General features: G+C 39.3%; 1 protein-coding gene across 2 annotated transcripts in view; it reads right to left on the bottom strand.

Moving 5' to 3' along the window:
• Positions 1-25,655, bottom strand: part of ZNF215 (zinc finger protein 215) — a 284,622-nt gene that overhangs the window by 167,108 nt on the left and 91,859 nt on the right. Inside the window, exons 3-4 of one of the 2 annotated variants that reach the window (XM_059931013.1) lie at positions 15,312-15,427; positions 11,494-11,544 (exon numbers count right to left, since the gene is read on the bottom strand). The gene's annotated coding sequence lies outside the window, so the exon portion shown is untranslated. The remainder of the gene's footprint in view (positions 1-11,493; positions 11,545-15,311; positions 15,428-25,655) is intronic. The other variant, XR_009504635.1, reaches the window with a different exon arrangement.

Here is a 25,655-nt window from a genome sequence, read left to right as displayed (position 1 = left end):
TCAGCTCTAAAAATAAACATAGTTTCAAAATAAAGGGCTGGAGGAAGATACTCCAAGCAAATGGCCTGCCCCTCAAGCCAAGGCCTCCTCCGCTGGTGCAGACTCCAGGGTCCTGAGCGCTGCCACCATCAAAGCCTCCTTTAACCACACACAGGGCCTGCACGCACTGCCCACACCAAAGCCTCCTCCAGAATCATCCCTGGGTGCCCCAGCCTGAGACAGCAAGATGCCAATGTTGGCGGGGGCTGAGTTCTAAAAGGTGGGGTTAGGATAGTGGATCCAGGGAGAGGACTGCTGTTGGCTATGCAGAGACAACCTAAGGGGACAGGAGTGAGGGGCTCCACGGCTGGGAATGCTCCAAAAGGAAATGTAGTCTGTCTTGGAAATGAGGCATGACTGTTGAGTGGCACCCAAGGGGTGGGGCTGCCATTGCACACCCCCTCCCCACCCGATGACCCCTGCCTCCGCAGGCACTGGGAGGAACTCCCACCAGAGTGAGCATGTCCCAGTCTGTTGCATCTTCCTGCCAGTCTCTGCCATCACAGGAACTTCGCGCATGCCCCAGCTGTGCCCACCTTATCCCTCCCTGGCCGGAGTGATTAAGTGCCCCAATCAGCAGCTGCTTTTGCCCCCTCTCACCTTGGTGGGGAACAGACTACTGAGGGGAGCCTGCATGCAGAACTGGGGCCAAAACCAAAGCTGAGCCCCAGGGGCTATGTGACTAAGGCAGAGGAATGCAAATCTCTCTGTGAAGCTGCACAAGCTGCAGAATAAATCCTCGTGATCTTCTTAGTAAACCCTGCGTCTGTGGAATATCTGAATGGATGAGAACTCCCACAACTGAGACTGGTCTAACTTGGGAAGCTGTGGACTTTGGGGAAAGTGCACATGAGAGCTGGGCCAGGTCAGAGCCTGAGCTGCCCCCACAGTGATCACAGTGGGTCCAGAGACCTACCTAGAGGTATTGGTGGGCCTTCTGGGGAGGTGGGGTTTGGATGTGGCTGACTGGGGGTGCAAGGACACTGACAGTGGATGCCTCAGGAAAATATAATTATTATTATTGTTTTGTTCTGTTTTTTCTTTTTGTTTTTTGTTTCATTTTGTTCTCTTGTCTTCTGTTTTCCTTTTTATTTCTTAGTTATTTTTCTTTCAATTTTTTAATATATATATTATATTTTTTTAATTTTTCTATTATTACTTGACTTTTCTGCTGTTTTTTTTTTTCTTGTTTTTGTTTTTGTTCTTGGGGGTTTTATTTTGGATGGATTTTGTGTGTTTGTTTTGGTTTTCTTTTTTTTTTAGTTTGCTTTCTGGTTTTGTTCTGCTTTTTGTTTTTCATTTTTGTTAGTTTTGTTTTTATTGTTTGTTTTTGTTTTGGGGTTGTTTTCTTTGTTAGATTGTTCTCTTGATTTTCATTTTCTTTTTCTTTTTTTCTTTTCTTTGATTGGTTTTGTTTTTATCATTTGATTTGGGTTTTCTTTGTCTGTTTGTTTTCTTTACTTCTCTTCTTTTTTCTTTTTTTGCCAAAACATGCAACTTGCGGGGTCTTGGTTCCCAGGCCAGGGGTCGGGCCTGAGACTCTGAGGTAAGGGCACTGAGTCCAAGACACTGGAATACCAGAGAATTTCCAGCCCCAGGGAATATTAATCAACAGGAGCTCTCCCAAAGGTCTCCATCTCGACATCAAGACCTGGCTCCACTAAACTGCCTGCAGGCTCCAGGGCTGGATACCCCATGACAAACAACCAGCAAGACAGGAACACACAACCCATCAACAGACAGGCTGCCTAAAGTCATACTAAGCTTACAGACACCCCAAAACACATCACCTGACACAGCCCTGGCAATCAAAGGGACAAGATTCAGATCTACCCACCAGAGTGCAAGCACCAGTCCCTCCCACCAGGAAGCCTACACAAGCCCCTGGACCAACCTCACTCACTAGGGGGCAGACACCAGAAGCAACTGGAACTACGATCCTGCAGCCTGTGAAAAGGAGACCGCAAACACAGTAAGCTACACAAAATAGGAAGATAGAGAAATATGCACCAGATGAAGGAGCAAGGCAAAAATCCACAAGACCAAAAAAATGAAGAGGAAATAGGTAATTTACCTGAAAAAGAATTCAGAGTAATGATAGTTAAGATGATCCAAGATCTCGGAAATACAATAGAGGAACAGATGAAAAAGATACAAGAAATGTTTAACAAGGACCTATAAGAACTAAAGAACAAAGAGTGATGAAAAACACAATAACTGAAATTAAAAATACACTAGAAGGAATCAATAGCAGAATAACTGAGGCAGAAGAAGGGATAAGTGAGCTGGAAGATAGAATGGTGAAAATAACTGCTGCAGAGCAGAATAAAGAAAAAAGATGGAAAAGAAATGAGGACATTCTCACGGACATCTGGGACAACATTAAATGCACCAACATTCGTACTGTAGGGGTCGCAGGAGAAGAAGAGAAAGAGAAAGGCTCCGAGAAAATATTTGAAGAGATTATAGTTGAAAACTTCCCTAACATAGGAAAGGAAATAGTCACCAAGTCCAGGAAGCACAGAGAGTCCCATACAGGTTAAATACAAGGAGAAACACACCGAGACACATATTAATCAAACTAACAAAAATTAAATACAAAGAAAAAATCTTAAAAGCAGCAAGGGAAAAGCAACAATTAACATAAAAGGGAATCCCTATAAGGTTATCAGCTGACTTTTCAGCAGAAACTCTGAAGGCCAGAAGGGAGTGGCAAGACCTATTTAAAGTGATGAAAGGGAAAAACCTACAACCAAGATTACTCTTCCCAGCAAGGAACTCACTCAGATCCAATGGAGAAATCGAAAGCGTTACAGACCAGCAAAAGCTAAGAGAATTCAACACCACCAAACCAGTTTTGCAATAAATGCTAAAGGAACTTCTCTAGGCAAGAAACACAAGAGAAGGAAAAGACCTACAAAAACAAACCCAAAACAATTAAGAAAATAGTAATAGAAACATACATATCGATAATTACCTTAAATGTAAATGGATGAAATGCTCCAAACAAAAGACAGAGACTGGCTGAATGGATACAATAAGACCCATATATATGCTGTCTACAAAAGACCAACTTCAGACCTACAGACACATACAGACTGAAAGTGAGGGGATGGAAAAAGATATTCCATGTAAATGGAAATCAAAAGAAAGCTGGAGTAGCAATACTCATATCAGACAAAATAGACTTTAAAAATATAGATTATTACAAGAAACAAGGAAGGACACTACATAATAATCAGGGGAACAATCCAAGAAGAAGATATAACAATTGTAAATATTTACACACCCAACATAAGAGCACCTCAATACATAAGGCAAATTCTAACAGCCATAAAAGGGGAAATTGACAGTAACACAATAATAGTGGGGGAATTTAACACCTCATTTACACCAATGGAAAGATCATCCAACAGAAAATTAATAAGGAAACACAAGCCTTAAATGACACATTAGACCAGATAGACTTAATTGATATTTATATGACATTCCATCTGAAAGCAGCAGAATACACTTTCTTCTCAGGTGTACACAGAACATTCTCCAGGATACATCACATCTTGGGTCATAAATCAAGCCTCAGTAAATTTAAGAAAATTGAAATCGTATCAAGCATCTTCTCTGACCACAACACTATGAGAGTAGAAATCAATTACAGGAAAAAAAAACTGTAAAAAACACAAACACATGGAGGCTAAACAATATGCTATTAAATAACCAATGGATCACTGGAGAAATCAGTGAGGAAATAAAAATTACCTAGAAACAAATGACAAAGAAACACAATGATGCAAAACCTATGGGATGCAGCAAAAGCAGTTCTAAGACGGAATTTTATAGCAATACAATCCCACCTCAAGAAACAAGAAAAATCTCAAATAAACAACCTAAACTTACACCTAAAGTAATAAGAGAAAGAGAACGAACAAAACCCAAAGTAAGTAGAAGGAAACAAATCATAAAGATCAGAGCAAAAGTGAATGAAATAGAAACGAAGAAAATAGGGACTTTTCTGGTGGCACAGTGGCTAAGAATCCTCCTGCCAATGCAGTGGACATGGGTTCGATCCCCGGTCCAGGAAGATCCCACATGCCATGGAGCAACTAAGCCTATGCACCACAACTACTGAGCCTGCACTCTAGAGCTCGCAAGCCACAACTATGGAGCCCGTGTGCCTAGAGCCCATGCTCTGCAACAAGAGAAGCCACCACAACGAGAAGCCCGCGTACCGCAATGAAGAGTAGCCCCCGCTCGCCGCAACTAGAGAAAGCCTGTGCACAGCAACAAAGACCCAATGCAGCCAAAAATAAATAATGAATGAATGAATTAAGTTTTTAAAAAAAGAAATGAAGAAAACAATAGCAAAGATCAATGAAACTAAAAGCTGGTTCTTTTAGGAGATAAACAAAACTGATAAACATTTGGCCAGACTCATCAAGAAAAAAAGGGAGAAGACTCAAAACAATAAACTTAGAAACGAAAAAGGACAAGTTAAAACTGACACCACAGAAATACACAGGATCATAAGAGACTACTACAAGCAACTATATACCAAAGAATGAACAATGTGGAAGAAATGGACAAATTCTTAGAAAAATACAGCCTTCCAAGACTGAACCAGGAACAAACAGAAAATATGAACAGACCAATCACAAGTAATGAAATTGAAACTGTGATTAAAAATCTTCCAACAGGGACTTCCCTGGTGGTACAGTGGTTAAGAAATTCGCCTGCCAATGCACAGGCCAGGGGTTTGATCCCTACAGGAAAATCCCACATGCTGTGGAGCAACTAAGCCCGTGAGTTACAACTACTGAGCCTGCATGCCACAACTGCCAAAGCCCGTAGGCCCCAGAGCCCATGATCTGCAAAAAGAGAAGCCACCAGAATGAGAAGCCCACACACCACAACAAACAGTAGCCCCCGCTCGTCACAACTAAAGAAAGCCCACAGGCAGCAATGAAGACCCAACACAGACAGAAATAAATAAATAAATTTATTTATTTTTTTAAAAAATCTTACAACAAACAAAAGTCCAGGACCAGATAGCTTCACAGGCGAAGTCTGTCAAACATTTAGAGAAGAGCTAACACCTATCCTTCTCAAACTCTCAAAAATTTGCAGAGGGAGGAACACTCCCAACTGCATTCTATGAGGCCTCCATCACCCTGATACCAAAACCAAACAAAGATATCACAAAAAAAAAGAAAGAAAGAAAATTACAGGCCAATGTCAGTGATGTACACAGACAAAAAAAATCCTCAACAAAATACTAGCAAACCAAATCCAACAACACATTAAAACAATCATATACGATGATCAAGTGGGATTTGTCCCAGGAATGCAAGGATTTTTCACTATATGAAAATCAATCAACGTGATATATCATATTAACAAATTGAGGAATGAAAACCATATGCTCATCTCAATAGATGCAGGAAAAGCTTTTGAAAAACTGCAGCATCCATTTATGATAAAAACTCTGCAAAAAATGGGCATAGAGGGGGAACTTACCTCAACATAACAAAGGCCATATATGAAAAACCCACAGCAAACATCATTCTCAATGGTAAAAAACTGAAAACATTTCCTCTAAGATCAGGAACAAGACAAGGATATCCACTCTCGCAACTATTATTCAACATAGTTATGGCAGTTCTAGCCACAGCAATCAGAGAAGAAAAAGAAATAAAAGGAATACAAATTGGAAAAGAAGTAAAACTGTCCCTGTTTGCAGATGATATGATACTATAAACAGAAAATCCTAAAAATGCCACCAGAAAACTACGAGATAATCAATGAATTTGGTAAAGTTGCAGGACACAAATTTAATGCACAGAAATGCATTCCTATACACAATGAAAAATCAGAAAGGGAAATTAAGGAAACTATCCCATTTACCACTGCAACAAGAAGAATAAAACACCTAGGAATAAACCTACCTGAAGAGGCAAAAGATCTGTATTCAGAAAACTATAACATACTGACGAGGGGCTTCCCTGGTGGCGCAGTGGTTGAGAGTCTGCCTGCCAATGCAGGGGACACGGGTTCGAGCCCTGGTCTGGGAGGATCCCACATGCTGCGGAGCAGCTGGGCCCGTGAGCCACAGTTGCTGAGCCTGCGCGGCTGGAGCCTGTGCTCCGCAACAAGAGAGGCTGCGATAGTGAGAGGCCTGCGCTTCGCGATGAGGAGTGGCCCCCACTTGCCGCAACTGGGGAGGGCCCTCGCACAGAAGCGAGGACCCAGCGCGGCCATAAATAAATAAATTAATTAATTAAAAAAAAAGATACTGATGAGGACTTCCCTCATGGCACAGTGGTTAAGAATCCGCCAGCCAATTCAGGGGACACTATTTCGATCCCTGGTCCGGGAAGATCCCACATGCCGTGGAGCAACTAAGTCCATGCGCCACAACTACTGAGCCCGTGTGCCACAACTACTGAAGCCCGTGAGCCTAGAGCCCATGCTCCACAACAAAAGAAGCCACCGCAGTAAGAAGTCCACGCACTGCAACGAAGGGTAGTCCCCACTCACCGCAACTAGAGAATGCCCACGCACAGCAACGAAGACCCAACTCCGCCAAAAAAATAATTTAATTTTTTAAAAAAGATACAGATGAAGAAATCAAACACAATGCAAACAGATGGAGAGAAATACCATGTTCTAGGATTGGAAGAATCAATATTGTGTAAATGACTATACTACCCAAAGTAATCTACAGATTCAATGCAATCCTTATCAAATTACCAAGGGCATTTACAATTTGTATGGAAACACAAAAGGCCCTGATAGCCAAAGCAATTTGAGAAAGAAAAACGGAGCTGGAGGAATCAGGCTCCCTGGTTTCAGACTATACTACAAAGCTACAATAATCAAGACAGTATGGTACTGGCACAGAAACAGAAATATAGATCAATGGAACAGGATAGAAAGCCCAGAGATAAACCCATGCACCATGTCACCTAATCTATGACAAAGGAGCCAAGAATATACAATGGAGAAAAGAGAGTCTCTTCAATAAGTGGTACTGGGAAAACTGTACAGCTACATGTGAAAGAATGAAATTAGAATACTCCCTAACACCATACACAAAAATAAACTCAAAATGGATTAAACACCTAAATGTGAGGCCAGACACTATAAAACTCTTATAGGTAAAGATAGGCAGAACACTCATTGACATAAATTGCAGCAACATCTTTTTTGACCCACCTCCTAGAGTAATGGAAATAAAAACAAAAATAAACAAATGGGACCTAATGAAACTTAAAAGCTTTTGCACAGCAAAGAAAACCATAAACAAGATGAAAAGACAACCCTCAGAATGGGAGAAAATATTTGCAAATGAAGCAACTGAAAAGGAATTAATGTCCAAAATATACAAACAGCTCATGCAGCTCAATAGCAAAAAACAAACAACCCAATCGAAAAATAGGTGGAAGACCTAAATAGACATTTCGCCAAAGAAGACATACAGATGGCCAACAGTCACATGAAAAGATGCTCAACATTGCTAACTGTCAGAGAAATGCAAATCAAAACTACAATGAGATATCACCTCACACCAGTCAGAACTCCCATCATCCAAAAATCCAGAAACAATAAATGCTGGAGAGGGTATGGAGAAAAGGGAACATTCTTACACTGTTGGTGGGAATGTAAATTGACACAGTCACTATAAAGAACAGTATGAAAGTTCCTTAAAAAACTAAAAATGGAACTACCAGAGGACCCAGCAATCCCACTCCTGGGCAATACCTGGAGAAAACCATAATTCAAAAAGATACATGCGGGACTTCCCTGGTGGCACAGTGGTTAAGAATCCGCCTGCCAATGGAGGGGACATGGGTTTGAGCCCTGGTCCAGGAAGATCCCACATGCCGTGGAGCAACTAAGCCTATGTGCCACAACTACTGAGCCTGCGCTTTAGAGCACACGAGCCACAACTACTAAGCCCACGTGCCACAATTACTAAAGCCTGCGCGCCTAGAGCCTGTGCTCCGCAACAAGAGAGGCCACTGCAATGAGAAGCCCACGCACCACAACGAAGAGTAGCCCCCACTCACCACAACTAGAGAAAGCCTGCGCACACCAACAAAGACCCAATGCAGCCAAAAATAAACAAACAAATAAATAAATAAATAAATAAAAGATACAAGCATTATTTACAATAGCCAGGACATGGAAGCAACCTAAACATCCATCAACAGAAGAATGGATAAAGAAGATGTGGTACATACATACAATAGAATATTACTCAGCCATAAAAAGGAACAAAATTGTGCCATTTGCAGAGATGTGTATAGACCTAGAAACTGTCATACAGAGAGAAGTAAGTCAGAAAGAGAAAAACAAATATCGTATAATATCACTTACATGTGGGATCTAGAAAAACGGTACAGATGAACTTATTTGCAAAGCAGAAATAGAGACACAGACTTAGAGAACGGACATATGGATACCAGGTGGGGGAAGGGGGGTGGGATGAACTGGGAGAATGGGATTGACATATATATACTACTATGTATTAAATAGATAATGAGAATCTACTGTATAGCACAGGGAACTCTACTCAGTGCTCTGCGGTGACCTAAATGAGAAGGAAATCCAAAAATCAGGGGATATATGTATACATACAGCTGATTCACTTTGTTGTACAGCAGAAACTAACACAACATTGTAAAACAACTATACTCCAATAAAAGTTAATTTAAAAAATTATTTTCACAGATTTGAAGTTACATTTTGGCATTTTCTAGAAATAATTTACAGGGGTTTTATTTTTTAAAGCATTACATGTACACCACATAAAATTTTTAAAATTAAAAAACGCATCATCCTAAAAAAATTAATTTAAAAAAATTAATTAAAAAATAAAAGGATTATAAGAGAATACAATGAACAACAAATTGGATAACCTAGAAGGAATGAAGAAATTCTTAGAATTGTACAACCTTCCAACACCGAATCATGAAATTACACTTTTGGAGGTGAACACACTGTATACAGAAGTCAGAATATAATATTGTATACATGGAATTATACAATTTATATAATGTTATAAACCAATTTTACCTCATATATATATGTATGCACACACACACATATGTATATAATGTGCTCTGATCCCATAATGTCACTTCTAAAAATATATTAGTAATTAGAGATGGGCAAAAGATGTTTCAAACAGCATTATTAATAAGGCAACAATTGGGAGCAATTTAAATGACCAATAGCAAAGAAAATGGTTCATCAATTATGATATATTAACTCAATGTAAATACACAGGCAGCCAGGAAAACTGTTTTCAAAGACCACTTAGTGATGTGAGACAATGCAATGACAGAATGATAAATTAAAATGGCTAAGAAAAAAAAACGTGTTGAAGAAACAGAAAGACAGAGAAACTAAGCTGAACACAGAACTAAGTCCAAGGAAACAGTTAATGCTGGAACAAAAGAAAATTTTAAAATAAGTAAAATTAATGTAGTGTTCCCACAAAAGTTTAAGAGACTATCCAAAAACAAGATGCTTCCACAGAGTCATCTTTGACATGTTCCTACTTTCACCATTCATATTTAATCTAGAACCATGATCAGTCAACTTTACTTCACAAATATCTTTCAAATCCACTCATATTTGCCCATCACCAACATCCTGGTACAAACTACCATCATTTGTCTCCTGGACTACTAATTAGTCTTCCTCATTCATTCTTGCCCATCCAATCCCAATGTGCTAGGGATACAATGATGAGCAAAAGTTCATAATTTATGCCATCATGGAGTTTATAATTTTGTGAGGCAAACAGAAATGATTCAGTTACATAAGAAAGCAGCAATTAGCACTGTATAAGAAAGCTATAGAGTGCTATGAGAGTATCAACTTCCCAGTGGTCTCTGAAGAAAGACCAAAATCTTTAACATGGTTGACAAAGCCCTCCGTGGCATGGATTCTGCTTATCTTTCCAGCCTCATCTTCTACCACTTTCCCACTTAATCATTATTCTGGAAGCACACTGGCTCCCCTTTTCTCCCATTTGCTTGAGTGCCCTATGCTCTCTCACTAACCTTGGGGCCTTTGTTCACACCATTTGTTCTGTCTATAATGTTCTTCTCCACACTTCTCTCTTTTCTAGTTGGCTTGAGACATTTCAGCTTAAGCCACTTCTCCAAGGAAGCCTGTTCTGACCTGCCAGAATTAAGTGAGCACCCTCACCCATTTGAACACTCTGATAGTACCCTATAGCGTTCTCACATGTTCTCTAACTACAATGGAATTAAATTAGAAATCAACAACAGAAAGAAAATGTGGGGAAAAGAGACACCTGAGTGGTATAAGAAAACCAGGAAGAGGTGGTAGGGAATGGTGGTGATGATGATATGATGCTTATGTCTTGTAAGCCAACAGGAAGAGACCGGTTCAAGTAATAGGGACTTGTCAAAAATGTCAAATCCTACTGAGAGGTCAAATAAGGTAATGCTGAACATTTTCCAGTGGGTTTGGCAACATAGAAGATTTTGTTGACCTTGGTGATTGGTGTCTCGTTGGAGCTATGGGGGAATAAGTCAGATTAAGTTGGGTTGACAAATGAATGGAAGGTAAGTAAATGGAGACAGCAAGGGTAGGCAATTCTTTAGATAAATTTGTTGTGAAGGGAAAGAAACTGAGAAGGGGGCAGAAGAATATGGGATGTAACAGGTTAATTGTGTTATTTTAACTTTTCCCATCTTTACTAATTTTTGCCTTTGCCTTTGATCTACCTGTTTCTGAAAGATATGTTAAAGTGCCATTATGAATTTTTATCTTTTCGTCCCTGTATATCTAAAACAATGTTTGTTGCTTTATTGCTATTAGCTCTTCTTGTTGGATTTTCTCTTTTATTAATTTTAATTTCCCCCTGAAATAGTATGTCTTTTACCAGTTAATTGTACTCAATCACCTTTATTGCCAGAATTCATAAGATTGATCACATTTGGACAACTGTATTTTATGGTTGGTTTCTTTATCATGTTTATTTCTTGTTGTTTCTTTTCATTTCTTTCCTGATCTGCTGGATGAAGCAAAGTTTCTTTATCTCGTTGTTTTCTGTGATATGAATTTTCTACTTTTATTTGTACCCTAGAAATGGTTTTCATTTTTTATGACAAATATAACTGGTTTACTGAATTAGTTGGAATCAGTAAGGTGCAAGCAGAAAGCAATTTTAGTTTTCTCATGACTGCCTCCTTCAGGCTGTTCTGCAGACTCAGTTCTTACCAACCCTGGATGAAATATCACTAGGATGAAAAAATATCCTAGTTTTTTCAGTGAATCTTAGTCTTTGTAAATTTTTATACAGTCTAACCCAATCTCTTATCCAATTGAAAGCTTATCTCTTCCTCCAACTCCAGATGTGCCTCAGTCTGGCAATGGAGAAAGGAAGTGAGGTTAGAGTCTTCACCATTTTCTCACCTGTTGCTTTACTCTTCCTTCATTGCTGTGCTGTCTCTTGCTCCTTTGGGACTGAAAGTGGGAAGGTATACAAATGTCTAGTAAGCATACAAAAAGATGCTCAACAGCACTAGTCATTTGAGAGACGCAAATCAAAACCACAGTGAGATAACACTTCACACACTGGAATGGCTGTAATCAAAAAGACAGACAACAATAAGTGGTGATGAGCTGTGGAGAAATTAGAACCCCCATACGTTATGGGTGGAAATGCAAAATGGCACACATTTCCGCTTTGGAAAACAGTTTGTCAACTTCCCAAAATATTAAACAAACAGCTACTGTATGACCCAGCAATTTCACTCCTACATATATAACCAAGAGAAATGCAACCTATGTCCACACAAAAACTTACACACAGCTGTTTATACTAGCATTAATCACAGTAGTCACAAAGTGGAAACAACCTAAATGTCCATTAACTGATAAATGGATGAAGAAAATACAGTAGATTCATACAATGGAATATTTGGCAATAAAAAGGAATGAAGTACTGATACACACTACAAGATATATGAACAACAAAAAAATTATACTAAGTGAAGGAAGCCACACACTGAGACCACATATTGTATGATACTATTTATGTGAAATGTCCAGGATATGGAAATCTGTAGAGACAGAAAGTAGAATAATGATTGCCCAGGGCTGGGAGGTGGAGGTGGGGGGAAGGCAGGAGTGAATGCTAATGAATACAAGGTTTGTTTTGAAGGTGACAAAATGCTCTAAAAATAGAGTATGGTGATGATTACATAACTCTGTAAATACACTAAAAACAACTGAATTGTGCACTTTAAATAGGTAAACTTTATGGTATGCAAATTATATCTCAATAAAGGTATTTAAAGAAAAAGTGATTCATCATAGGCCAACAAAATGTAACATGCCCCAAAATGTAGAAACTGTCTAGGCTATATTATCTAAAATTAATAATGAATCCCCCAAAACCATTAACAACTAGGAAATTTTTAAGTATCATTTTATATAAAATAGAAATCAAAACTGAAATCAGACTATTTACAAATTATTGACAACTAAAACAGTTTACAGTGTATAACAAAAATATATGAGTTACAGGAGAAGGATCACACAGAGGAAATTTGTTCCAGTAGGTATATAAAATACAAGACAAAATAAATTAATAAAAATAAAATTTTCAAATAAGAAAAACATATACTTATTATAAAAAATGTAAAGTAAGTAAATAGAACAAAAGCTGGACTGTTGAAAAGAACTAAACAAACAGAAAAAATCTTTTAGCAAGTCTGAACAAGATATAAGGGAAATACACATAAACATTAGGGATGAGAAATAGGATATAACACTATATGTTAGAATCTTCTGGAAATATTTTTACATTTGAAGGAAATATAAATTATGAAATATGGATTAAAATTGGTTTTTAAAAATTAATGAGAATAATAATAGAGAAAAAAATGGAAAGGAAATCAAAGATCACTTCACAAAAAAGGCAGTAGCCTTAAGTAGTTTTTAAAGCAACTTCTATCAGACCTAAAAAAAAAAACCAGATAATCTCTTCACTAGTTTTATGTGTAAGAGCGGAGAAGAGAATGGAAGCCTCCAAATTCATTCCATAAGCTTGAATTGATACCATACTGGAATAAGGATGTCTTGCAAACAGTATCTCTCTCACACACACACACACACACACACACACACACACCCCACCTCTCCCTTATAAATATAGAAAAATTTTCCTTTAAAAAATTTGGCAAGCAAAATATAACAGAATTTCAAAACAAGAATGGGGTGCTTTCATACAAATTCCTATGTTAAAAGATTAAAAATAGAAAATCCATACAATTATCAAAGTAATGATAATAGTAGTGTTACAGGACAAATTGGAAACTATTTCAAAACTTTTACAATAAATGATACTTTTATTATTAATAACTTCTTCAAATCCTATTCCTTTACCCAATCTTATTTAAAATGACCCTTCACTGGATATTCCAAAGGCTTATTTTGGAGTCAAATGTAGTTCAGATTTAAGTAGTTTAAATAAACATTTGCACTTTTTTTTTTTTTTAACTACTCAGCATCTGAATCTGATCCTCTTCCTAGGCTTGGGGATTTCTCTATCTCAGTATTTTGTGCAAGACCAAGCCTGCCTTCCATTATAGAAAAGGAAAGTGTCAGATATTAACTTTCCGACTTCCCCTGCCACCTAGGGCTTGGACACATGGATAGGATTGGCCAGTCAAGAGCCCCCACCAGAATTTTTGTATCAGGACCCAGTAACTCAAAGAAGCAGAGGCAGTAGAGAATGCTTTCTTGCAACAGTATCAACAGTGGAAGCCACATCTGATTTTCAAGGGCAGCAAGTTGCTGTGGTGCCAAAGGCAACATCCACAGAGCAAGATAGTGTCTCATATTCAGAAGTAGTGATAGAGCTGTCGTCACCTGACCAGTTTTTTTGCAGTTTTTGGCTGTGATTCAGGCTGCACAGCAACCTAGTTTTCTGACCATTTCTGCTTTTCCCATACTCCTCGAAGATTCTATGAGTTTCTCAAGATCCAGTCAATAGGTTTCTTATCTGCTTGAATCACTGAGTCAGTTTTATTGCTTGAAACTAAGAACACTGAGTGACACAAGTGACACAATGGTTTACTGTTATAACATGAAATTCTAGGTTGGATTTTTGTGTTTAAGAAAATCCCTATGCTTAACTCATGTAAATCCTTCCAGACAAACTCCTTGCCCACAAGTAACTGAAATCACCTATATCTACCTATTGTGCTAATAAGAGGGAGACATAAGGCTCAGTCTACTGAGCCAGCACTAAACTTGCTACTCATTGACAGTTTTTTTAGAAGAGAGGGTGCATAGGTGAGAGAAAGAATATAGATACCTTGAAGTTCATAAACAAAAATAGTGAAATTAGAAAGACAAATAGAGCCCTTATCCGGAAGAACACCACAGTCTACTGAGAACAACAGATGACAAATACTCCAATACCCCAAAGAGAAGTTGCTAGGCACATCCATGAGACTTACTAGGAGATAGCAAAAGTGGTCCTGTGAGGAGATCACTCTCCTCATCTATATATTTATAAAAGGATATATGTAACAAGATTTTTAGATGAGACTCTCAACTTTGCTACAATGTTCTTCCTCCTACCCCAAAGACTAGGGTAGGAGGAGTACTTTCCCCCATATTCTAATCAAGTGAAAGGAGCTTCAAAAGAACCACACATACAGACTGGGTTTTTTTGCAAGAGGTGAGACTGACATTCTCCCTTCTCCCTTGCTTACTAAACTATAGAAACTCACAAATCCATTCTGTTTTGTTACAATCATAGAAGGTAAACAAATTATTGGGAGAAACACACACTCAGAAATTTGTTCAGCAAAGATGCTGAGTTTCTCCAAGGTCCATGGGCTACTGATTGGATCCTTTTGAAAATTCCTACCCAACAGTTGCCTGGTGAGGTGAAATGACTTCAACAGAAAGAGACAACTGGAAATGTACTGCCAGAAGCAGGAATTAGGGGAAAGTCAAAGAGGTTACCCTGGGATGTCAGCAAACCACATCAGCAAACAGTGCACTGTTAGGTTATTAAGTGTATGGGGACATTGAAGACTCCAGAAAAGCATACCACAAGAAGCAGCAATTGCACACCCAACAGCTAGTAGCAGAAAAACCACAAACAGCACCAGCTACCCTTTAGCTCTCATCCCTCAAACCAAATAATGAGGTTAGGAGGAGGAAAGGAAGTAGAGAAATGAGAAAAAGAAAACAGGCCATGACATACTTACCCGCTACTGTCCTATGAAATTGTAATCGGGGGACTTCCCTGGTGGTCCAGTGGTTAAGACTCTGTGCTTCCACTGCAGCGGGTGTAGGTTGGATCCCTGGCCGGGGAACTGAGAAACTGTATGACACGCGGCACAGCAAAAACAAAACAAAAAATTAAAATTAAAAAATTTAAGAGTCTCCAATAAACTCAGAGATTACCTTTAAAAAAAAAGAAAAAGAAAAAGAAAAGAAATTGTAAATCGGGCCTGAACTTGATGGAGGTGGCGAAAGGTAGCCAAAGAGTCAGTTTAGGATTTGATGAGAGATAGAAGTTTTGATAGTAGATTGATTGGACTGAACTTTTTTTTTTTAGCATATTATCAGTACATTTTAATTTTTATTTATTTATTTATTTATTTATTTATGACTGTGTTGGGTCTTCGTTTCTGTGCGAGGGCTTTCTCTAGTTGCGGCAAGTGGGGGCCACTCTTCATCGCGGTGTGTGGGCCTCTCACTATCGCAGCCTCTCTTGTTGCAGAGCACAGGCTCCAGACGCGCAGGCTCAGTAATTGTGGCTCACGGGCCTAGTTGCTCCGCGGCATGTGGGATCTTCCCAGACCGGGGCTCGAACCCGTGTCCCCTGCATTGGCAGGCATTTTCTCAACCACTGCACCACCAGGGAAGCTCTGGACTGAACTTTTTAATGCCTAAGACTTTAGAATTCTAATACCAAAAGTGACTAGGAAAGTCATTTTCCCAAGAATATTTAGAGGAATGGGGAAGGGGAAAACTAAAATAACATGGTGGCAGGCAGAGGGTGGAGATAAATAAAGGAATATCCTGATTATACACCACAGAGTCCAGCTCATTCAATGAACAGGTTACACAAAGATGAAGAAAAAGGAGGAAGAGGGCCAAGAGGAGAAAGAAACTGACAACAAAGATGAGTCTCTTCTAGAAATAGGAAGGGGCATTTGAGATGCCTCACAGGCTGCTTCCAGGAGATGCTTGCAGTTACTTCTCGTTATTAACTACTGCGATATTGTGATATAATAAGAAATATATATCCAGTCTGTGTCCAGGTTCCTGGCACAGAGCTCCTAAAACTCTTGGAACTTCATGAGTTACAGGGATGAGAGGAGCCTCTTTTGTTACTCATAATAAGGCCCTGTCTACCACACTGAGTTTATGTAAATGAGATAACTCTGGATGGGCCACCAAGATAGCTTCAGGATGGAGGCTGGTTGCCAGAGAAACCAGCCATGTGATTAAAGGGTTGGAACTTTCAGCCCCATACCCCCTCACACCTCCAGGAGGGAAAGGGGCTAGAGACTGAGTTAATCACCAGTAGCCAATGATTTAGTCAATCATGCCTATGTCATGGAACCTCCATAAAAACCCTAAAGGAAGGGGTTTGGAGAGCTTCTAGGGTGGTGAACACATCCACATGCTAGAAAAGTGATGCACCCCAACCTCCACAGCCGCAGAAGCTCCTGTAACCAGGACACTTTCAAACCTCACCCTATGTGCCTCTTAATTATATCTTTTATAATGAACTAGTAAATAAGAAAAGTCCCTGATTTCTGTAAGTCGTTACAGCAAATTATCAAACTGGAGGAGAGAGTTGTGGGAATCTGCAATCTTTTTTCTGTTTTTTTTCTTTTTTTGGTCACAGGATCTTAGTTTCCCAACCAGGGATCAAACCCATGCCCCCTGCAGTGGAAGCGTGGAGTCTTAACCACTGGACAGCCAGGGAAGTCCTGGAATCCCCAATTTTAAGACAAGTCAGACAGAAGTGTGGGTAACTAGGGACCCAATATTAGCAACTGCCATCTGAATTGGGAGGGCAGTCTTGTGGAACTGAGCCCTTAGCCTGTGGTGTCTGCACTAACTCCAGGTAGTTAGTGTCAGAATTGAATTAAATTCTGGGACACCCAGTTGGTATCCACACAGAATGAGAGAACTGCTTGGTGGGGAAAACCCACATTTTTGGTGTCAGAAGTGTTCTGTGGTTGGGAGCAGATCTTAGTAATTATAACTAGTGATCATTATTAGTCCCTTCTAATCAAAATAAAATTATGGGTAAGACTCCTCATGATGTTAGCACTCATAGATTATATGATATAGACAATGTGATTTAAAGGTGATTTCAAGAGAATTAAATGAAATCAGGGGAAACACCTGTTTCAGTGCCTGGAATTCATTCAGTCAACATTTATGAACAAAAAGCACCATGGCAATGGGTAAAAGCACAGAATCTGGCATTGGGTTGTCTGGGGTTGAAATCTGGGTCCTATATTTACTAGTCTTGTGATATGAGCAAGTTTTATCTCCAGCTCTATATTTCTTCAACTGGAAGATGGGGATTATAATAATGAGTTGTTAGGAAAATTAAATTAGATAATACCTGTAATATCGAGTAGAACAGTTCCTGACTCTGAAGTAGACATCAATAGTATTAGATATTTTGGTGGAAATAGAGCAGAAAAAAAAGTGGCAGCTGGTGCTACCCCCTTCAAGGGTCTTACAGTCTAGTGTGAAAACCAACCCACATATAAGTTTGATATAGTGCTGAAATGTTGTGATTGAAGAATAATCAGGGATACTAGGGACCCACAGGGAGAAGTGACTGATGAGACCTAAAAGATAGGGAGTCAAGAAGGATAAGTAGATGTGGAATGGTTTCCAGACCAACTGTGGAGGTTAAGGAAGATCATGAAGCAGTCAGATAGTTACAGGTCAGGAATGACAAAGAATTCAGTGCCATAGGAACACAGACAGCGAGGATCAGCTGGAAGAAAGGGCTGCAAACACAGGCAAAGATCACTGGCAAAAACGGTTGATATGACAAGATTTAGGCCTCTGTGCAGGAGCAGATCCAGGTTTCATGGAGCCTGAAGCTCATACAATTAGGAAAACCATCTTTAAGAAAAAGAAAACATAATTATAAATCCAAAAGTAGGTACAAAACAGAATATTTTTTAGAAAAAGAAATACCTTTAAAAGAAAAGGAATTATAAAAAATTATAACACTGACAACTATAAACCACAAAATCCAGAAAGATAATATAAATATTTATATTAACTGATTGATAGATCTGTAAAACTTTCTTCCTACATTTTTGTCTGTATACTTTTCTTCTGTCAATGATTTTGTATTGTTTTCTGTAGTGAGGATAGAAAAATAGTTTAGTCTTTCTTCTAACATGGTATCTAAATTTGTTACTATTTGATAGTTGAAAAGTATAAAAACATGTGACTTCACAATGCTGTACCATTTGTAGTACTTACATGTGTGCCCTATAAACACAGGAATTCTGATGAATTCTCTTTCGCATGATTCTCACCCAAAAAGGGGGAGAAAAGTTTGATGCATTTAAAATGGTACACACTACTTTACAAGTATTTTCCTGACAGAAGAGAACTTCCATTTTGACAAGTATAAGTGAAAACCAAATCCTGTACTATTCCACATTGGAAGAATTTTCCAGAGATCAGCTTCTGGCTCTGTATATTTCAAATCTTCTTTCTCTGCCATTAATACGCTCTTCAAGTGTCAGCACTATGGGTCACATTCATATTGCACAGTGCCCAGATCGTGGTGTTGAAATATCAAGTTCCACTAAAAGAAACTAGGGCTTTTTCAAGAAATGTCTGATTCCAAGTCTAGGGCAGAAAATATAGTCTAGAGCTTCTTCGCATACTAGATAGCAAAGAAGTTAGGGTCATATCAAAAGAACTCCGAAGCCAACTTTAAAGGGCTCTCACAATTAATGACTGGACAATTTGAGCTTCAAAGGGATGAAGATTAAAATTTACTGAAATCCATCTGACAGGTTTAAAGTTGATCACTTTCAGAAAATGCCAGGGAACCAATTCATTCTTTTGAAAATATTACAATAAACTATTTAATAATTAAATTATTATCAATAAGTTAAATGAAGAAAAAGAATCAACCATTTATCCTTCTTTTCCTATTTGATCTCTACCACTGGGTTACAAAGTAGTAGATGAGGGGAAGTATCTCTTTAGAAAAGTATTCTTGCTTATAAATACTAAAAAGAAAATCAGAATTTCACCATTTTGCATCCTCCAATAAATTATTGGATCTAAGCTTTGAGCATGAACAACCACTATCACAAAAAGAGAGACAATCAGACTTTATGTGCCTCCTGACTGAAAGAACACAAAACACTGAAAGCAGCAAAAATAAGTCTAGTCCAGTCTGGATCAAGCTGCCAATTTATAGGAAAATACAGAAGACAGAGGCGTTGACACTACCGAGAGTATGCAGCTAGCAAAATGCAGGCTGTAGGAATAGGTCAAACATCCCAAGTTCCTCATCAGATAAACTTAGATAAGAGAAAGGGGAAGAGAGGAAGGAAGCCTTGTAGAGTAATAGAAAATTGAAAGACATATCATATTGTTTTTCAAGGGGTAGGACTAAACTATAGTGACTAGGAATGAACATGTGGGCAAAAATAAACTAAAAAGAGACATAAGGTAGTGTATATATGTCCATGCCACTCTCTCACTTTGTCACAGCTTACCCTTCCCCCTCCCCATATCCTCAAGTCCATTCTCTAGTAGGTCTATGTCTTTATTCCCGTCTTGCCACTAGGTTCTTCATGACTTTTTTTTTTTTCTTAGATTCCATATATATGTGTTAGCATACAGTATTTGTTTTTCTCTTTCTGACTTACTTCACTCTGTATGACAGACTCTAGGTCCATCCACCTCACTACAAATAACTCAATTTCATTTCTTGTTATGGCTGAGTAATATTCCATTGTATATATGTGCCACATCTTCTTTATCCATTCATCTGTTGATGGACACTTAGGTTGCTTCCATGTCCTGGCTATTGTAAATAGAGCTGCAATGAACATTTTGGTACATGACTCTTTTTGAATTATGGTTTTCTCAGGGTATATGCCCAGTAGTGGGATTGCTGGGTCATATGGTAGATAGCTAGTGGGAAGCAGCCGCATAGCACAAGGGAGATCAGCTCGGTGCTTTGTGACCACCTAGAGGGGTGGGATAGGGAGGGTGGGAGGGAGGGAGACACAAGAGGGAAGAGATATGGGAACATATGTATAGGTATAACTGATTCACTTTGTTATAAAGCAGAAACTAACAAGCCATTGTAAAGCAATTATACTCCAATAAAGATGTTAAAAAAAAAAGAGACATAAGGAAGCAATTACTATAAAAGTCAGGAAAGTGTTTACTATTGAGGGAAGGAAAAGGGTTAAAGTTGGGATAGGGAACTTGAGAGACACAGAGGGAGGTAGCTGTTGAATTCTACAGTTTGACTCAAGTAGTGGTTACAAATCTGTTTGTCTTATTGTTTCCTGTCTCTGTATTTTATATTCTTTAAATAAGATTTTGAAAATGAAGGAGGGTGAGGTATAAGGTGGGGTGGTGAAGTGGCTAGGCCAGGGTAGAATCAGAGCATTGTTGGCTTCCCTTGGTAACAGCTCCCTGACAGTAAGCAATGCCAATATTATTTCTAATACGATCTGAGGGATTTGCACTTATTCTAAGCTGGAGAAGGTGTGAACCAGGGCATGTTTTCCTGGGACCAACCTCCTTAAGAGTTTAATTATCTTTAGTGCTTTACCTTTGAGGTGTGGGAACAATTATGTTTATATTGTAGTTTACATTGTGATTTCTATCAATTCTTCTGTGGCAGACACAGAAGTGTGCCATCCAGATCCTCCTTCAAGAAGGCACTTGCTGACCAGCTGAGGGGAGTGAAGGGAACAGCCAGTCTTCAGTGGTCAGATCCTTCAAATCAGCCTCAACTCCAGAGTGGCTATTCACCTGAGGCCTTCCTGGGGCAGCCTGGAGCCCATGACTGAGTGACACAGAATATGAAACAAGACCTGGGCACTGTAGCCTGACACAGGATGCTCTGAAGGGCTACACTCACAACACAGCTCCCTAGTTGTTGACGAAGGTTTGTGGGGCCTGTATCACAGTTCAGCTTCTTCCTCTGCCAAATCTGGCTCACGTCCCTTTCTTTCTCAGGTGTTGATCCCTAATAAACATCTTGCACACCAAAATTTTAGCATCTGCTTCTGAAGAAACTGATCTGCGACATCCTTTAAGGCCTTGGTAAAGATTGCAAGATCTAAATGGATTTGAATAATGGGGTGGTGAAGAATAAACAGCACAAAAATAAAATAAGGGATGCATAACATTCCTACACTGGTCAGAAGGGAGCAGCATCCTTTCAAGGGTGAGAGAATGCAGGCCTTCTGGAAGTGACCACCAGGCAGGAAACTAAGCAGTGGCCAATGGCTCTGTTGAGAGCAGTGGGGAGGAGCATGAGACATAGCTGTCAGCTGGGCAACTTGTTAGTAAGTGATAATTAGAAAACAAAACTGGAGGATAGGGGCTTCCCTGGTGGCACAGTGGTTAAGAATCCGCCTGCCAATGCAGGGGACACGGGTTTGAACCCTGGTCCGGGAAGATCCCACACGCCACGGAGCAACTAAGCCCATGAGCCACAACTACTGAGCCTACGCTCTAGAGTCCGCAGGCCACAACTACTGAGCCTGTGTGCCACAACAACTGAAGCCTATGCGCCTAGAACCTGTGCTCCCAACAAGAGAAGCCACCACAATGAGAAGCCCGTGCACCACAACGAAGAGTAGCCCTCGTTCTTCGCAACCAGAGAAAAGCCCGCGTGCAGCAACGAAGACCCAAAGCCGCCAAAAATAAAATAAATAAAATAAAATAAATAAATTTATCTAAAAAAAAAACCTGGAGGATGAAGAAAAGGGAGGTAAAACTGATGAGCAGAGCAAGAATAGATATTTCTTCCACATGGCCTTGGGGGTAGAGGTGAGAGGAAAGGGTTTAAAAAAAAGAAAACAAAAAACCCAAGGTCTTGCAAATGGATTCCTTAGGGAAATGAGATGGACTTAATAATTAAATTGAACCAAAACAAGAACTCCTGCCTTAGTCCCATGTGCTCCAGGCTGGAATCATTCCTGGAAGAGCAGCCTTATCATCCTATGTACTAGGGAGGCACCTATGCATGCAATTGCAGATCACCCCTCTTCTATTTGACAAGTTATATCTATAAAGCTTACCCAAAGCCTTTCTCGTCTCAGCACCTAGTTATTCTGGGTCACTGAAGTCACAATAAACTGGGAAACTGGGAATCTTAATGTAAGGTTTACAAATACAGGGTAGCAGCCTCACAAGCAACTGCTGGTCTTAGTAAGAGTATCACAGACTCTCTCAACCACACATTTTCCTTGCTCTTCCCCCGCCTCCCATTCTAACAGAGCTATCTTTCTTATGCCCTCCTATCTTACAATATTTTTAAGGCCCTAGTTCAATCATCCAGATTCCCACTAAAGGTACATGGAAGTTGTAGGCCCTTCTCTTACCACTGGATGGTGCTAAAGAAACTGATCAGATTAATTCTGATAAGTTCTCAACCTCTGCACTGTTAACAATAGAGACCAGATAATTCTTTTTTGTGGAGGACTGTCCTATGCATTATAGGATGTTTAGTAGCAACCTTGGACTTTCCCTATTAGATGCTAATAGCACTCCTGCAGTCATGAAAACCAAATACTTGTCCAGACATTGCCACATGTTCCTGGGACATTTGAATTTTCCTAGCTGAGAACCACTATAAAATGAGAACCTGAAGCGTTTTGAATAGGAGGGAGAAGGAGAATTAGATTTTGATGGAATTTTTTAAAAGCTTTGTTGCTTTTTTTAAAAATGGCATTTATTCATTGAAAAAATCCAAAATGTGGAAAAAACATATAAAAGTAAATTAAAAACACACAAAATCCCACCACTCAGATTAACTTCTGTGAACATTTTATTGACCATCTTTCTAGGAATATGGACACATAGTTAAACATGTATAATTTTGCATACATGGAAATGTGTACTATATTCTCCTATAACTTTTTCCACACAAAATCTACTATGGACATTGTTCGAGATCAACAATATTGGTCTATTTAAATAATTAATTTTAATGCCTGCATAATATCCCTTCGTATGTAATTAACCAAGTCTCTACTGGTAGACAAGCAGGTTCCTAAATTTTTGTTATTATAAATAGCACTGCAATTAACATCTCCGAACAACCTGAAACTGTTGACTGAAATTGTTTCACGTGCAATATTTCTGCATATCTAGAATTTTTCCAGGACCCAAAAACTTAGCAAAGTGAGTTAGACATAGATACTTTCCCAAATATGTACACAGACTAGTAGAGAAAAATGAGCACAGGACAAAATAAAATGTAATAAGTGGCATGGAAATGCAAAGTAGAAATGTGGGCAAAACATGAAGAAAATATAACTGACTAGGGATCAGGGATGGCTTCACAGACGTGGGCCCAGAAAGAGTCAGTATAAAAGTTAGTCTCAGCTCCTTTTTATTCATAGCAACCATTTGTTTAAAGGCCTATTTCCCTATTTCCCCTACACCCTATGCACAGGCCAGGGCTAGCATTTTCTTCTTTATATACCCGGTATTTATCACAGCGTCATGAACTTACTGAATCTTCAGTAAAGGTTTGCTGAATGGGGGTACTTATTGGAAATTTTCCTGCCTGGAGAGCATTGTCCTAAAAAGAGAAAGAAGGGAGAATCACACAGAAGCAAGTGGGCTATGAATACAAGTTTAAAATCACTCCCAACTTTCCAAACTCAAAGACGCACCAGGAAACAGTGATGGTAAAGAGAGAAGAGAGGAAGAGAGAAAGGTAATTTGATATGTACTTCTCTGATCCCCTTTCTTTCCTCTTCAGAAAAGCTTCTCCAAGAAGAAATCTGAATGATCTTGCAGAAGGCAATTTGAACGAATTCTAAGGCTTATACTACAATTCAGATGAGGTAGAGAAATATTTTATTCTCCTTATGTTAGTCTATAATCTAATATCCCTCCCAAATCCCCCTCCACTGGTTAGCAGGGGAAAAAAAGAACTAAAATTTCAATCTACTTTAAACTTAATCCAATCTGACAATTTAAATATACTTTTAGAAAGTGTTTGGGTCTATTGGATAAAATAATGCTTAATCACTCAGAGAGCCTCTCCTACCACTGAGTCTCTCCCCAAAGGAGGGTGGGAAGAGTGTGATCCTGCAATCTCCTGGCAGGAGATTGAGAAGGGACTCTAGCTGCAAGCTGGTTTTTCCTGATGTAGTGGCTAGTGGCTGCCACCTGCTGGTCTCTGGAGCACTCATCTTTGTGCACCTAATCGCTAAACAGGCTGAAAGATACCACTCCTGAATTGGCTAGTTAACAAAGGGTCTAGATTTTTGGCAGGGACAATGTTCCCGACTTGCTGACACCGTATCAAGGATTCTGCTGGCTGCAGAACCTGAGTTTACTGCCACATACTCCACCCCGAAAGCTGGCCCAGCAGTCCACACCACTTGACGGTTCAGTCAACTCACTCTGCTATGGTAGGCCTATGGCAGCCCACTGGGTTTCAAGTGAGCATCCACAGCACACAAAAACTCAGGGCATCTTTGTCAAGCTTAACCCCAGCACTTCTCTCTACTTGACCACGATGTGCTACGTTTCTGTGACTGAGTCCTAAAGTTGATACATGGCAAAATCCATTCGGAATATCAAAGACCATTATTACCTCTGTCTTATTTCTTTTTACATTTCTTTTGTAAAATATTCTAATCTCCCTCTTGACAAATGAATACTTTTCATAGACTAAGGGAAAGTCCTAATCATGCCATCTTCATCTGCATCCTCGTCTCCAAATTTTGTTGTGCCTGATAACTATAAAACCTGTCCTCTTTTTACTTCACCTCCAGACCTTTAGCCTTGAAAATTTAAGGAGGTCTGAAAATTAGAGGGAGAGAGACTGGCAGAAACTGCCTGGTCAGATCACATCAGACTGGTCTTGAATTATCAAAGAAACATCCTATTTATTTTGAAAATCCCTTTACCATACTTAGGAATCAGACATTTTCAAAGCTTGACCATTCATTCAGTATATATTTACAAAGCATCTATTATGTGCAGTGTACTCTGACAGGTATGATGTCAGAGTACATTGCACATAAACTACCCACTGTTACTTTCCTATTGCTGCTGTAAAAAATTACCACAGACTTGATGACTTAAAACAACACATCAATTCTCTTACAGTTCTGGAGGTGATAGGTCAAAAATTGGGTCTTCTGGGTCTAAACATAAATTATTGGCAGAGCTGCATTTCTTTTGGAGACTCTAAGGGAAAGTCTGTTTTCTTGCCTTTTCCAGTGTCTAGAGGCTGCCCTCCTTCCTAGGCTCATAACCCCTTTCCATCTTCAAAGCCATCAGTGACCAGTCAAGTTGTCCTCATGCTACATCACTCT

The sequence above is a fragment of the Balaenoptera ricei genome, chromosome 8 (assembly GCF_028023285.1).
Source record: "Balaenoptera ricei isolate mBalRic1 chromosome 8, mBalRic1.hap2, whole genome shotgun sequence".
NCBI classification, from domain to species: domain Eukaryota; kingdom Metazoa; phylum Chordata; class Mammalia; order Artiodactyla; family Balaenopteridae; genus Balaenoptera; species Balaenoptera ricei.
Note: the sequence above shows the minus strand (reverse complement) of the source record. Positions and strands in the feature narration are given on the sequence as shown.